Below are 15,403 nucleotides of genomic sequence, written 5' to 3'. Positions count from 1 at the left end.
TTTTGATTTGCATTTCTCTGATAATGAGTGATGTTGAGCATCTTTTCATGTGTTTGTTAGCCATCTGTATGTCTTCTTTGGAGAAATGTCTGTTTAGTTCCTTGGCCCAATTTTTGATTGGTTCGCTTATTTTTCTGGACTTGAGCTGCAGGTGTTGCTTGCATACTTTTGATATTAATTCTTTGTCAGTTGGTTCGTTTGCTATTAGTTTCTCCCATTGTGAAGGCAGGCTTTTCCCCTTGCTTCTAGTCTCCTTTGTTGTGCAAAAGCTTTTAAGTTTCATTAGGTCCCATTTGTTTATTTTTGCTTTTATTTCCATTATTCTTGGAGGTGGGTCATAGAGGATCCTGCTGTGAATTGTGTCGGATAGTGTTTTGCCTATGTTTTCCTCTAGGACTCTTATAGTTTTATAGTTTGTGGTCTTACATTCAGATCTTCAATCCATTTTGAGTTTATTTTTGTGTACGGTGTTAGAAAGTGTTCTAGTTTCATTCTTTTACAAGTGGTTGACCAGTTTTCCCAGCTCCACGTATTAAGGAAATCGTCTTTTCTCCATTTTATATTCTTTCCTCCTTTGTCACAGATAAGGTGTCCATAGGTGCATGAATTTATCTCTGGGCTTGCTATTGCGTTCCATTGATCTATGTTTCTGTCTCCGTGCCAGTACCATACTATCTTGATGACTGTTACTTTGTAGCATAGCCTGAAGTCAGGCAGGTTGATTCCTCCTATTCCATTCTTCATTCTCAAGATTTGTTTGGCTAGTCGAGGTTTTTTGTATTTCCATACAAATTGTGAAATTATTTTTTCTAGTTCTCTGAAAAATACCGCTGGTAGCTTGATAGGGATTGCATTGAATCTATAGATAGGGATTGCATTGAATCTATAGATTGCTTTGGGTGGTATACTCGTTTTCACTATATTGATTCTTCTGATCCATGAACACGGTATATTTATCCATCTATTTGTGTACTGTTTGATTTCTTTCATCAGTGCTTTATACTTTTCTATATGTAGCTCTTTTTTCTCTTTAGGTAGATTGAGGTTTTTAAAGGCATAAGCCACACTTCTTGCATGGCTCTGCAGTAAAACATACTCTGCTTTAAACTTTAATGTTTCGATATTGCTTGGCCCAAGGTTGTTGGGTACAGGGGTATTTAGTTACAGTAACACTTTATCTCTTAAAGTCTATGGAGGTTAACAGAATCTCTTGAGATAATGTCTCACTTCAAAACCACATACACTCATAAAAGGATGAGCAGTTTTTTTCTTGTGTGTGAAGCAAGTTAACAGACACTGAGAGCTCTCCTAGTTACCAGGTGAATTTAGGACAAAGTGTGACAAAGGTTTTCATCAGGTCTTACTTGAGGACTACTCATTATTTTGGAAACTTTGTCATGAGCTGATTTGCTAGGATATGTAGAGCGAGTATATCTTTTATCTTTTCCATCGTTTAGTAGTTTGCTTCTCATGTGTGTCACATTATGTTTTAATATGTGCATACATTTTCATACTGTAAAATATAGGGAATTCCATTCTCAATTTGGAAAGTTTGTGGTGAGATATTCACAGGCGAAATGCAGCGAATTCTGTATTTCATTCAGGAAATCTACATGCATGTATTCAGATGTGAAATACCAACTTCCATGCTTCACATAGAACACTTTTGCCCTCATGTCTAAATGTGATACAGACGTGGAATTCTCTCTGTTGAGAGAAATTTATACAGAGATGCTAAGGATAGCGCCCCACCAAGGGCCACGGCTCTCCATTGCCAGAGGAATTGAAGTCTGTCCATTTATTGTACAGAGGCCCTTTCAAAGTGGTTCTGTTCTCATCCAGCCTCCCCGTGAGAACACAGCCCAGCCTACACCATCAGCCCAGGCCTGTGGGACTGGGAGGGATGAGAGGATCAACCCAAGACACCCTTTTAAGGAGTGATGTTTCAAACTGACAAACTGCATGTAGCAGGTGCTTATGCTACAGTGCCACCAGTCTCCCAAACCTTGCAGAAAAGGGCAAGCTGTGCTCAGATGCCTGGTCATGTCGAGGATAGAATGGTCCTGCACTTGAGAAGGACAGAAAACCCTTTGTAGCTGGGTGTCCTAGGGGCTGTGCAGAGCCCCTCTTCTGTGCCTGGGAATCTGGCCCACTCCATTTCTCTGCTCCTTCGCATCCTCCCTGACTACACCCAGGTGCTTTGTTCTTGCCTCTCCTTTCTGCTCAGGGATCCATGTTTACACTTACAAGCCTGTTTACACTTCTAGCTTGCTCTGTCGGTGAGATCCCTGGGCTTTTTTCCATGGCGTCAGTGCTTCTGCTGCCCTATGATCTTTACATCTTACACAAGCTCTTTCGCGTTTTCAGTGTCCATTCTTCCATCCCCCAGCCAGACCAGTTCAGACAGCTCACACACACATTTGTGTCAGCGCACATGTGTCTGCATGCTCACCCACCCACCTACCCACATACACACACAAACAATCCTGAAAAGAAACTTGCACAGATGTGCAACTAATTGCTTACTTGTCCAGTCTAATGGACTTTGGTAAGCACCCCTCTTTTTTTGGCCCAGTTATTATTATTTTTTTCCCTCACTAGTTGATCAAATCAGCATCCTATTCTACTTCTATGATAATCCTGGAAGGTGAATGGGATTTTCTCATGAGGGGGACTGACATTCAAAGAGTTTGGCAGGGCTGGAAGTCCTCACTGTGGACGGTTGAGTGACATGTGCCTCTGATCTCTACTCCCATCACAACAGACTGGTTCACAGTGCCAATCACGTTGGCATCATTCCATTCCCTGTGCTTTCCTTCCAGAAAAAGCACAGAAATAGCAAGGGGCTTTGAACTTGTACTTGATCATGCAAGCCCCTTTCCCCAGGCTATAGAAGGTCACTGAGGACAAGAATTCTTTAACAAATTCCTATTCACAGAAAGGCAAGCCCCAACTCTTACTGCCTGAGTGATGCTTCACTTAAAATCATGAAGAAATTCTGCATGGGTAATGTCAGGTTAACGATCACTGCAAGAAGTGGTAATAGTCAATGTCCTCCTTTTCTGCAGCAGTGTTTATAGAACACTTAACAATCAACCCCAAATCTCTCCTGACAGACGGAAAATTTTCTGACAGATGCATTCCTGCAACATCTTTGCCTTTTGTGATCCTGATTCATATTCTCATTTCAACGAGTGGTATTCTTGCCCAACGGGCATTTCTGTAAGTATGTGGGTATTGCTGTTTCCAAACGTGGGTCACTGTTAACTATTCCTGTGATAAAGCATTTCTTGCTGTTCACAAATATCGTGTATCTCTTAAAAAAAAAAAGTCACAATTCAAGATGTTGGAAACATTTGATCCAGGAATGAAAGAAATCATCCAATTCACACACAATCTGACAAAGACACACAAACTTAAAAAACAAAAGTGAATACAAGCAACACAATTCATGTGTGTTGAATAGGGCCATGCAAGAACTGACATAGCTATTGCAGCAGAGCTGTGTATAATGGCACAGGCATCGGTGCCACATCAAAGAAGACAGGAGTCATAGGCAGACCCACGGGAAGAAACATCAACTCACATTCATGGGCAGGCACAACAGAGACACCCAATCTTCATTCTAAACAGAGGAAAACATGAACATATCCAGGGAGCAGGAAACAAATGCAGCTCAGGGTGATTGAGCCAGAATGCTCAAGAAATTATCAGTAATCCGCCAAGTCTCACACGCATTGATATTCAGTGGAAGAAAACCTTACACAACACGTCCAAGTGTGCAGTCAAATCTAATAGCGCCTAGACCTTAGGGCCCAAGTGAAAGCCCGAGAGACATGGGGACACATGTCATGGCAAGTTTCCAGAGAATGACCATCAAGTCAACCATGCATAGTTCAGGTTTACTAACCGATCCATGACTATCTCTGCACTCTTCACTCCACGACAGGTTAGAGCTAAAGCCACCCCTGGTACTGAAGCACTGGTACTGAAGACAGGAGATAGTAGGTGTTGGGGAACCCTGTCCTTAACGTTTCTTGTCTTTAACTTCTTTGAAATGCCTTACTAAAACTTCTGAATGTGGATAACTACCATGCAGCCCCTAGAATGAGCCCAGTCTAAGGTCCCCCAAAGCATGCACCAATACACCATCCCACACCCACAGCAGACTTATTACAGCATAGTTTCTGCTTTGTGTTGTTTTGTTTTGAACTGGCGCTGAGAAAGACAGGTACCAGCCTGCCGGAGCCCCCAGGATCCTTTGAAGATTACAGATTAAGAAAGTAAGAAGACATGTTTCCATTGTTTGCTGCGCTGCTTGTACAGAAAGCACCCAGAGAAGGACAAGCCTTGCCTTCTGGAACTGTAGATGCTCCTCTGTAGAAGGGGCATACTAGGGTGAAGATATTCAAATGCAAAAGTTGGCCCTGAGCAGGAGATCTCATTCAGTGCACCTTGAAGGGGGCATCCATAAACCCATGAACTTTGACGTTCATCCTTTACCCTTTGCCCTCCAAAGAGACGCTGCTGTCGGGAGACAATTTTTGGAGTGAGAACTCCATGTGAGACAGAAATATCACCCACAGGAATGCCCACGTTGGAGCCATTGTATCTGGGGTGAGAGGACAAACGTTGACCTCTCCCTACTCCCTTTGTGCCAGTCTGTCCTTTGCCCAATCCAGAGGTGGACGTGATTCCGGAAAGCAGCCATATACCTGGAAAGGGCCACCCTAAGTTCGACCAGTCCCTCCGTAAGCTCTGTATTCTCCAGGTGTTCCCATTGGCCCTTGGCCCACAGAGTAGCGACAAAGCCCAGAAGAAGGCCACTTGTGGTTTTATACAGCCTGTGCTGAGCCATTCAGCAAGGAATAGACACTGTCACCAGAGGGTTTGTGGAAAAATGTTATTTCTGCACCTAGGCCTGACAGAGGGCCTTGGGCACAGAGCTTAAGCCTTCCTGGAAAAAAGCATATTAAGCACTGAGCCATCATGCGACACAGAGTGCACGGCTGCGTAGGCTGGACTTTGCCTGTTTAACATCCCCATTCCCCTGACTTCTGCCCCTGCAGACTTTGTACCTAAACTGAGTTCTTGGAAAAAAGAACAGAGTTCACATGAGCTCAAACATACATGATGCGATCTGTTTTTGTTTGTCTGTTTCCTGGTGATTTATCTTTTCCCCTGGTCACTTTTGCCAGAAATTAATATCCTTACTGACTTCCCACCCCCTCGCTTTTGCTCTGGGCCACAGCCCCTCCATATACTTTATGCCCCCATCCCCTAAGATGTTACCTGGAACCCTAGGCCTGGGAAGCTGACTCTGAGAAAAGGTGAACTGTGCAGTCATATACACAAGGAGGCTATGTGGTTCATAGTGAGTTGAATGTTAAGGCTTTTTCCTTGTCCTGTACTCTTAAAATGCCTGATGATATCCAACAGTGACGATACCTGGGGCACCACCTTCCAACAAAGTTGTGTCCCACTATTTCGATCTCTGGCTCTTGTTCACCAGACCCCTTCCATGAACATCCACATTTCCCTTGTCAAGTTGCCAGACCCACAGTTAATGGCCCCTCCTCTTCCTTCTCCTTCCTCCCCAACCCCACCCCACAGGAAGAACTTGTCCCCTGACACAACCCCAACATATGACTTAACCCCCTCTATAACTCTCCATGGTCTGGTAATTCCCACGCGTTAAAGTGAGAATCCTACATGGAGTTGAAGTATCTGTCCTGAGGACCTGGCCGAACAATACACAGACACCTATGGTTGATGCTTTCTATTTATCCTTCAGAATTATTTCATGTTTACTGGTTTCTCCCTCTCGATCTGTTTCACCAGCAGACCACTCTTCATTACTTTCATGTCAGAGAGGACTAGTTGGCCATTGATCTTCATGTGAAGCACCTTCTTAGGTTTTCTATTTTAGGTAAAGGGGGACACTCCAACATAAGTTTCTCAAAATCGGGGGTTTCCTTTCAAAACGGACAGAGAAACAGATACATATATGTCAACCTAGCCTCCCGGAACAACACTAAAGACAGCTTTAACCTTTCAAGTCAGTTTCCAGGAGAGAGAGTCTGTGAACTTTTACATTTCCTCTCTCAGTTCGGTTCAGTTCAGTTCAGTCGGACAGTCGTGTCTGACTCTTTGTGACCCCATGAATTGCAGCACTCCAGGCCTCTCTGTCCATCACCAGCTCCAGGAGTCTACCCAAACCTATGTCCATCGAGTCAGTGATGCCATCCAACCATCTCATCCTCGGTAGTCCCCTTGTCCTCCTCCCGCCAATCCTACTCAGCATTAGGGTCTTTTCCAATGAGTCAACACTTTGCATGAAGTGACCAAAGTATTGGAGTTTCAGCTTCAACATCAATCCTTCCAATGAACACCCAGGATTGATTTCCTTTAGGATGGACTGATGGCATCTCCTTGCAGTCCAATGGACTCTCAAGAGTCTTCTCCAACACCACAGTTCAAAAGCATCAATTCTTCGGTGCTCAGCTTTCTTCACCGTCCACCTCTCACATCCATACATGACCATTGAAAAAACCATAGCCTTGACTAGACGGACTTTTTTTGGCAAAGTAATGTCTCTGCTTTTAAATATGCTATCTAGGTTGGCCATAACCTTCCTTCCAAGGAGTAAGTGTCTTTTAATTTCACGGCTGCAATCATCGTCAGCAGTGATTTTGGACCCCCCCAAAATAAAGTCAGACACCGTTTCCAATGTTTCCCCATCTATTTCCCATGAAGTGATGGGACCAGATGCCATGATCTTAGTTTTCTGAACGTTGAGCTTTAAGCCAACTTTTTCACTCTCCTCTTTCACTTTCATCAAGAGGCTCTTTAGTTCTTCTTCACTTTCTGCCATAAGGGTGGTGTCATCTGCATATCTGAGGTTATTGATATTTCTCCTGGCAAACTTGATTCTAGCTTGTGTTTCTTCCAGCCTAGCGTTTCTCATGATCTACTTTGCATAGAGAGTTAAACAGGCAGGGTGACAACGTAGAGCCTTGATGTACTCCTTTTCCTATTTGGAACCAGTCTGTTTTTCCATCCATGTCCAGTTTGAACTGTTGCTTCCTGATCTGCATACAGGTTTTTAAACCACGCACCCCAATCTTCACTGTACAACTATTTACAAGAGCTAGGATATGCAAGCAACCTATATGGCCATCGGCAGATGAAGGGTTAAGGGAGTTGGGGTACATATACACAATGGTATGTTTCTCAGCTCTTAAAAGGAATGCCTTGAACTCAGTCCTAATGAGTTGGAATGAATATGGAGCCTATTAAGAGTGTGAAGAAAATCAGAAAGAGAAAAAGCAAATACTGCATGTTAGTACAAATATATGGAGTTTAGGACCACGTAGGTGGTACCGGACATCGAACATGCAGAACAGCAAATAAGACACAGACATATAAAGAACAGAATTTGGACTCCGTGGTGGAATGTGAGTCTGGGTTAATTTGAGAAAATAGCCCTCAAACATTTACATTACCTTATGCAAAATAGACGACCAGCGCAAATTTGATGCGTGAAGCAAGGCAATCAAAGTCATGTTGTGGGACAACCCAGAAAGACAGGTAGGGGAGGGCGGTGGGTGTTTGGTTCAGCATTTGGGGGGACACGTGTATATCTATGGGTGATTCGTGTTGGCCAATGTATGAAAAAAAAACATCATGGTTTTGTAAAGTAATCATCCTCCAGGTAAAATAAATAAGTTAAAAGACTATTCTCCATAATCCTACACAGTGGTCAGTATTCTCAGAATGAGAGTGGCATGTGGAAAAAATGTAAAAGAAAACAAAAATAGAAACAAGTGTGATGATCAAAATGGAATCAAATGATGGTCAGTGGGGAACAGCCTAGCAGAAAGGAGACTCGCAGACCGTTGTAGAAAGGGGATTTCAATAGTAGGTGGGCCCCAATTTAAGAGGAGCCTGAGGGTTGCCTTGTTGGCCATGGAATGCCAGTTCAGAGATGTGCAGCTGAGCCAGATATAAATTGGAGTGACATTGCCCTGACCAGGACACTTCATCTACCTCAAGCTTCTCTACTTAGAACCTGTTTTTCACTACATTTCTCTACTTCTGCTGTCTCTTGCTGATTCCCTCATTCCATGGTGTTACTCTGCATTCCACAGAGTCTCACTTTCTCCACAAGTGAAATAAATGACCCAAGTTTCGGGAAAACACTTATGCCAGTGCCCAATCCCTGGGCTCCTCGCCTCTCGTCCTCCCAGTACCTCTCGTGTCAGAGCCTTCCTCCGCATATAGTACCACACGGGATTGGGCCAGAGATCCTTTATGATGAACTGTCAGGGCAATGAGCTAGGTCAGCACGGGGCTGGCCAGACCCTGAGCCCTCCTGTACACCGCCAAGAATTCCAACATACATCACCAGTTCTGGCCCAGTGGCTGCGTGGGACCCTACCTCAGCAATCCGGTCAGATCCTGTGAAATTGTGGTCAAAGGACCAGTTGAAGAAGTTAACGCTGCTGTCATGGTGCCTGCGGCTGTATGCCTTGCATTCAAATCCCTGGTTCCAGCTAATTAGGGTGGAATGAGATGCTCGATATCCTGCAGGAAAAGGAGTATGGGAGAAAGACCTAAATCACTTTCCAATTCAACCTACACTTTTCTGCCCCCACCCACCAAATCCAAGGAGCTGCCTCTTACCAGTGACATTAATGAGATAATCCTTAACAGTCACTTCATTCTGGAAATACCTATTCTTCCAGAAGGACAATGTGATCTTGCAGTGATGAGAGGGATGCCTGAGTTCCTCCACCTGCCAGGACAAAGTGTGGGGAGTAGGGTAGGGGTGGATGGGTGTGAAACCCCTTTACAGAAGAGCTGTCCTTTCCTGTTTTCAGGGGTAAATCATGTCCTCTCCCCTCCGCAGTCACCTTCCCCCCACAATTATCAGTGTCCCCTGCCTGACCTTTAAGTTGGTCATGAAGTGAAGTATGTCTTCATCTTGGTCAGCCATCATAGCTGACATTTGAGGGTGGTTCATAAACTGCTTTAGGTCAAGGAGCCTCTAGATGCTAGAGGAAAAAAGTGCTGGAAGGACAAATCTAGCCTAAAGTGTAGAATGGCGCTGTCTGACTTCATCTTGCGACGAGTTAACTCGTCACATTTCTGTTAACGCAGACTGTATGAAGGCATGACAAGCCCCAAGGCTGTGCCTATAAATGCACTACCAGAGCAGGTTCTGTTCCTAACAGGAAAGGCCCTAAGCTCCATCTCAGCCTCCTAAAACTTAGCTTACTTCTGGAAAACAGGCACTCCTACGTACAAGCAGCATGAGCACTTACACATCCCAACCTCACCGCCAAATTCACGCAGCTTTTCAGAGAAGACCTGGATCCCAGACAAGCCTTTTCTCTGAAGAGTCCCTGGTGCTAATGACAATTCTGATTGGGACCTCTGCAAATAAAGCCCAAGTAGCAATTTGTGCTACCCAGAACAGCAAGGACATCACACCTTATATCGGGAACAGATACACAGAACGGTAACCAATACTCAGCATCCAAAAAATACATTTTGTACCAGAACTGCCAGATCTCTAAACTGCTTCTGCAATTACGCAGATTGAAAAAAAAAAAAAAATTCACAAGCACCACACCAAGGGATACAACTTCGACCCAGAATCCACGGATTCCCTCGATGATGGCACTTCTGTGTTCTAGACGCAGCTTCCGCCTCTGGCAGTTCTTGTGTTTCAGGCGAGTGCGGGCCCTTTGGGCTTTCTTATTCACGAAATCCAGCTGCAGCTGCAGGGCCATCAGGGCCTCCAGTGCGGGCTGATCCCTGGGGGCTCTGGGGCTTGGATGTTCCTGGCCCTGCTCCTGCGAGGGCACCTGCTCCTGCGAGGACACCTGCTCCTGCTCCTCGTAGGCCACCACCTCCACCTCCTCCATGATGTCTAACACCAGCAGCTGGAACTCCTGCCCGAATCCCGCCAACTCTCCCTCCTCCAGGGCTGCACCTTTCTCTACCGCCTCCACCCAGAAGAGGGCGGCCTCTTCGCCTGGTGCACTACCTGTGGCCTGCATTGCCTCTGCCGCCCCCACCGCGCTGGTAGGCCCCAGGGTCCCTCCCTCGAGAAGACCCGGGCTCACAACTAAGACCCAGGATCCCGGGGTGCTGCCGCCTTCCTCTGGCCCCGTCTCAGTCTCCATGGTGTTCTGGCCGTAGCCCAGGGCCACAAAGAAGCTGGACGTGAGAGCACAGCTGGCGGCCGGCAAAGCCCGCCAACCAGCCGCAGTCTACGTGGCACAACCAACTGGTTACTTGCCCACAGCCAATGAGCAGGGAAAGGGAGACAGGCATGCGCAGAACCGTGTGCCACCACGCACGGGTAATATGGTGGCGGGAAGGAGCTGAACTCTATACCCTGACCTCCAGACCTCATCACAGGACCAATCAAATGGAGTCAAAAGGCGTTCATTCACGGGACAGACACACCCCTTGGAATTCTGGGCACGCAGGGGCCCAACTTGGCTCAGTGCACAGTGCGCTGGTCCACACAAGCCGTTTGCCTGACCAACAGTATAGATGTGCCAGACCAGCGACTGGGCAAGCCAGGCCAGCTGGAGTCGAAGGCAAGGAATCTGAAGGTGACACTGCAGCCACCGTCAAGCTTGAAATTGCCACTGGGGAAGCGGGTGACTCTGTGTGCTCAGGGGTTCACACAGGTGACACAAGTTTCGTGGGTACGTCAGGGACACAGGTGCTCACCTTGGATCTAAACGGCAAGCCACGGGCAGAGCGTGGGTGGGTTTGGTGGGGGGTGGGGATCGGCGGGGGAGGCGCTGTTACCGCTGACCTCACCAAAGTTCACCGCCTGCAGAGTCCGTCCCTAACCGTGTGCCTTAGGCTTGAGCAGTGTCAGGAATGCAGCCATACTCTGAGGATGAAGCAGCACACTTCCCTTGGCTCGCTCTTTGGGCCCCACAATGCAGCCCCAAGCCAAAACACCCTGGAGCCCCTGGTCTGCTGTCTGTCAGCTCTTGGCCTTTCCCCTGGCCCACGGCTTAAAGCAGGCACCCCAGCGGCTAAGGATGTGCTCCTGCGGATGCAATTCCCAGAGAAGCAGAGCTCCTCCTGCAAGTGTTTCAAGTGGAGTAAAGTGCTCCTCCTGACCATTGCTTACTCTCTTCCTCTCGGCCACATAGCTAACGTGAGCACACTCACGTTAAGTGCCTGGATAGATGCAATGCTCACACTCTGCCTCCTAGGATGTCTGGTGTTTCACACTGAGCACCTACATTAGGCCACACACACACACACACACAGGAACAGGTGACACAAGCACATATGTGTACACACACACATGTAACACACAGGGACACAAATGCAAACAGGTGTTTCAGAGACTGAAGAACCAATGGTTTACATGAAATGCAGAGATTTCCTTATTTCTCATAGGGAAATGTTCATTCTGATTATCAGATGTGAAATATAGAGAAGTTCAAGTTTCATGAAGGAAAATTAGTGCCTAGATTTTGATGCAGTTAATACAGAGATCTCCCTATTTCATGGTGGACAGTCATTGTTTTCTATGTAAGAAATACAAAGAATTAAGTATTTCATGAAGAAACAGCGGTGCCCAGAATTTCTTTTATGAAATAGAATTCCAATTTCCTGTTGGTTCCCATATCTTAATTGCATACTTCATGTCAGTAAAATTTCATTGAGATTTTTACATGGGAAATGGATACAACTTCAGAGGTCAGACAGGAAAGCATATGCTCAACTTTTCATATCTGAACTATCTGGAATTCCCCATTCATGTAGGAAAAAGTGTGCACAGATATCCACATGTGAAACAGACAAGATTCCATATATGATGAAAAAATTATACAAGTAGATTTTCAAACATGAAGTACATATTTCCTATTTCACGTAGAAAAATCTGCACCCATGTTCTCACATGTGAGATAAAGAAAATCACATATTTCATACAGAAAAATCATCTTTCAGATTTTCCTTGGCACGAAGCAGGGAATGCAAAGCAGTGCTCTGGAACAACCCAGAAAAATAGCATAGGAGGGGATGTGGGAGGGGCTCCAGGATGGGTGGGACCCCGATATACTTACGGCTTCTTAATGTTGATGTATGGCAGAAACCATCACGATATTGTATAGTAATTAACCTCCAGTTAACATTTACGAAAATGTTACAGTATGAGAAAAGTGAAAGAACAAGGGGACTCGACTCTGCTCTGTGGTGACCTAAATGGGAAGGAAATCCAAAAACGAGGGGATATGTGTACACCTAAAATGGATTCACTTGGACATACGTACTCAGAAACTAAAGCATCATTGTAATGCAACTATACCCCAATGATAATTGTTTCAATCACCTTACACATCAAGTATAATTCCAGCAGTGAATAAATAAATGGTAGCCTCGTTTGCAATATATATCCGTTGAGACATTATTCTAAGTTAAATATTTCAGTTAGAGGAAGAAGAAATCTTTTACATCACATGACATTGTGAAGTTGAAATCCCTTCATTATAGAAACAGAGTAGAATGTGGTCCTTGGGCTACTGGAAATGGTCCGTGATGGTCCAAGTTACCAACTTTTAGTCCCAGGTTGAATAAGCTCATCAAGGAAGATACTGTAATAGAGGCAGGGTGGAAAACGGTGCTGCAGACCTCAGCCCAAGACCTTCAGTGGCGTTACAAACCCCAATACCACCAACAGAAAGCCTCTGAGCAGAGTGTAGTGAGATATATTACAGCCTTCCCATAGAGCCCTCTAGGCCCTTGGGCCTTGGGATGGGGAATGAACTGTGGAGCTTGGGAACAGGCTGTGTCTTGCAGAGTCCCAGAGCCCTTGCTGAAGCCACTGACTGGTCTGGACCAGGTTTGAAAGCAATGGCCAACGTGTTCCATCCCCACCTCCATGACCGAATGGTTGTGGCAATGTGCATGGGTCACAGTCTACAGGACCCAGCTCTCCAACTGGGTAGACTGAGGAGGCTGAGGGTCAGCTACATGCTGGGTACCTGGCTCCCTCATTGAAGGTGGCTGGGCAGTGTATGGGGGCCTTGGTAAGAGGAGGGCACAGAGAACTGAGAATTACCTCTTCCACCTAGGACTGAGCACTGCTGGAAGTAACAAGAGTGGGTGCTAGATGAATGCTCCATGACTAGAAAAACCAGCCTGCACAGGGACCCCTCCCCCCCAACCAGGACCATGGAGGGTGAACGTCAAGCTTGGGACCTATCTTTTCAGGAAATAGGGAATAGGGAATAATATTTGCTTCCCTCAAGGATTACAGGAACACAGTTAGCTGACCACCACCTTACTTCAAGAACATAAGATCTGACAGCAAGAAATTTGCAAGAGCTAATCACACCTATCCCTCACCTTTCCTATACATAGCCTTTGCTGAACGCTTTGAGGGAGGTTTTTGTTTTTGTTTTTTCTTTTTTCCATTGCCTTAGGCTTTTATTCATTTTTAATAGAAGCATTTAAAATTGTGAACACTTCTAGACATGCATCTCATGAATTCTGATACGCTGTGTTTTTATTATCACTTAGTTAAAATATTTTCTAATCTTTCTTTTTATTTTTTACCTCTTTTTTAAAATTTATAGCAATTGGAGGCTAATTACTTTACAATAGTGTAGTGGCTTTTGCCATACATTCACATGATACAGCCCTGGGTGTACATGCGTTCCCCATCCCGACCCTCCCATCTCCCTCCCCATCCCATCCCTCAGAGTCATTCATCCCAGTGCACCAGCCCTGAGCACCTTGTCTCACGCATCAAACCTGGACTGGTGATCTATTTCACATACTATACATGTTTCAATGCTATTCTCGCAAATCATCCCACCCTCACCTTTTCCCTCCGAGTCCAGCAGTCTCTTCTTTACATCTGTGTCTCTTTTGCTGTCTCACATATAGGGTCATCATTACCATCTTTCTAAGTTCCATATATATATGCGTTAATTTACTCTATTGGTGTTTTATCTTTCTGGCTTACTTCGCTCTGTATAATAGGCTCCAGTTTCATCCACCTCATTAGAACTGATTCCAATGCATTCTTTTTAATGGCTGAGTAAAATTCCATTGTGCGTATGGGTCAGAGCCTTCGTCTCCATTCATCTGCCGATGGACATCTAGGTTGCTTCCATGTGCTAGTTATTGTAAACACGGCTGCGATGAACATTGGGGTACACGAGTCACTTTCGGTTCTGGTTTCCTCGGTGTGTAAGTCCAGCAATGGGATTGCTGGGTCGTGTGGCCATTCTATTTACAGTTTTTAAAGGAATCTTCAGATTTCTTTGTCACTGGGTGCTCTGGACCTTTGGGTGAGAAAGGAGCTGTCGTTGGATGTCACCTAGGCTGTCTAACCAAAGCACTCCTTGCTGGATTGCCCATTTGGTTAGGACATTGAGTGACGTGGATGAACTATGCAGTCCATATCTTTCTTGGGTTCTTCCAGGCAGCTAGTCTAGCTCCTCGATTTGTTATTGTCAATAAGGAGTTACGGAGGACTTCCTATCCCCCCGGCACCGTGCAAAGATTGTCCTGGAAGGTTGATAATGTTATCAAACCCATTGTCCAGGGGAAGAAACTGAGGCTCAGAGAGGTAGTTCACCCGTTCAGGCTCACACAACTAATAGAAGCAGAGGAGCAGGATCTGAATTCACCTCCTTTGGGCTCCAGTATCCAAGCAAATGTGGTCATGCTTGTCATTCTTGGGTCCGAACATTAGTTACCAACTGCACCAGCCCTGAGATCCAGAAATCAAACCAGATTGGATTTTTTGATTCTTTCCCTTTGAGCCCTGGAGGAGGTGGATATAGTTCACTCCTGATCCTGCTGGGCTGTTTGTGGCTCTTGCCCTTTTACGATTTTCTCTTCCGTGATCCCACTCATGGTAACCATTGCTCTAGAATGAAGACAATACAGAGTTGATGGGGATTTCCTCTTTTCAAGCTTGTAGGGTAACGGATTATTTACCTACAGATGGATGACGCTCACTATTGGGAGTAGGAAATACAAACAGGTTAAATGAAATTATTGTTAGAAATAGACTTTTGCCAATTTTTGCTTGTATATGTAGCAAACTCCTGTTGTTTTATCGTTTTTCCTTTTGCTTGAGACATGGAAATGGGTGCCTTTCCTCTGGACTCAGTTACCAGTAGAAAAAGAGTAGAAGCACAATGATGGTTGACTCTGCTTCAGGGCAGGGAGCAAGATGGGGGCTGGGCAGCTGGGTGACCTGGAGACAGTGCTCCCCCAACTGAAATGGGACAGTACTTCTCAGCCCCAGCCAGGCTTGAAGCCCTGTGACCGAGAATGGCCAGGTCTTCTGCTCTTTCAGGCAAGCCTAAAATCTTAATTTCTGTGTGAAACTTCCGGG

General features: G+C 45.5%; 1 pseudogene; it reads left to right on the top strand.

Moving 5' to 3' along the window:
* The window catches only part of LOC145537738 (MYND-type zinc finger-containing chromatin reader ZMYND8-like), a 43,048-nt pseudogene that overhangs the window by 9,260 nt on the left and 18,385 nt on the right, over positions 1–15,403 (top strand).

This window comes from Giraffa tippelskirchi, chromosome Y, assembly GCF_054371585.1.
Source record: "Giraffa tippelskirchi isolate mGirTip1 chromosome Y, T2T-mGirTip1v1.2.pri, whole genome shotgun sequence".
NCBI classification, from domain to species: Eukaryota; Metazoa; Chordata; class Mammalia; order Artiodactyla; family Giraffidae; genus Giraffa; species Giraffa tippelskirchi.
The sequence above is the reverse complement of the archived record's forward strand: the minus strand, read 5'-3'. Positions and strand labels throughout refer to the sequence as shown.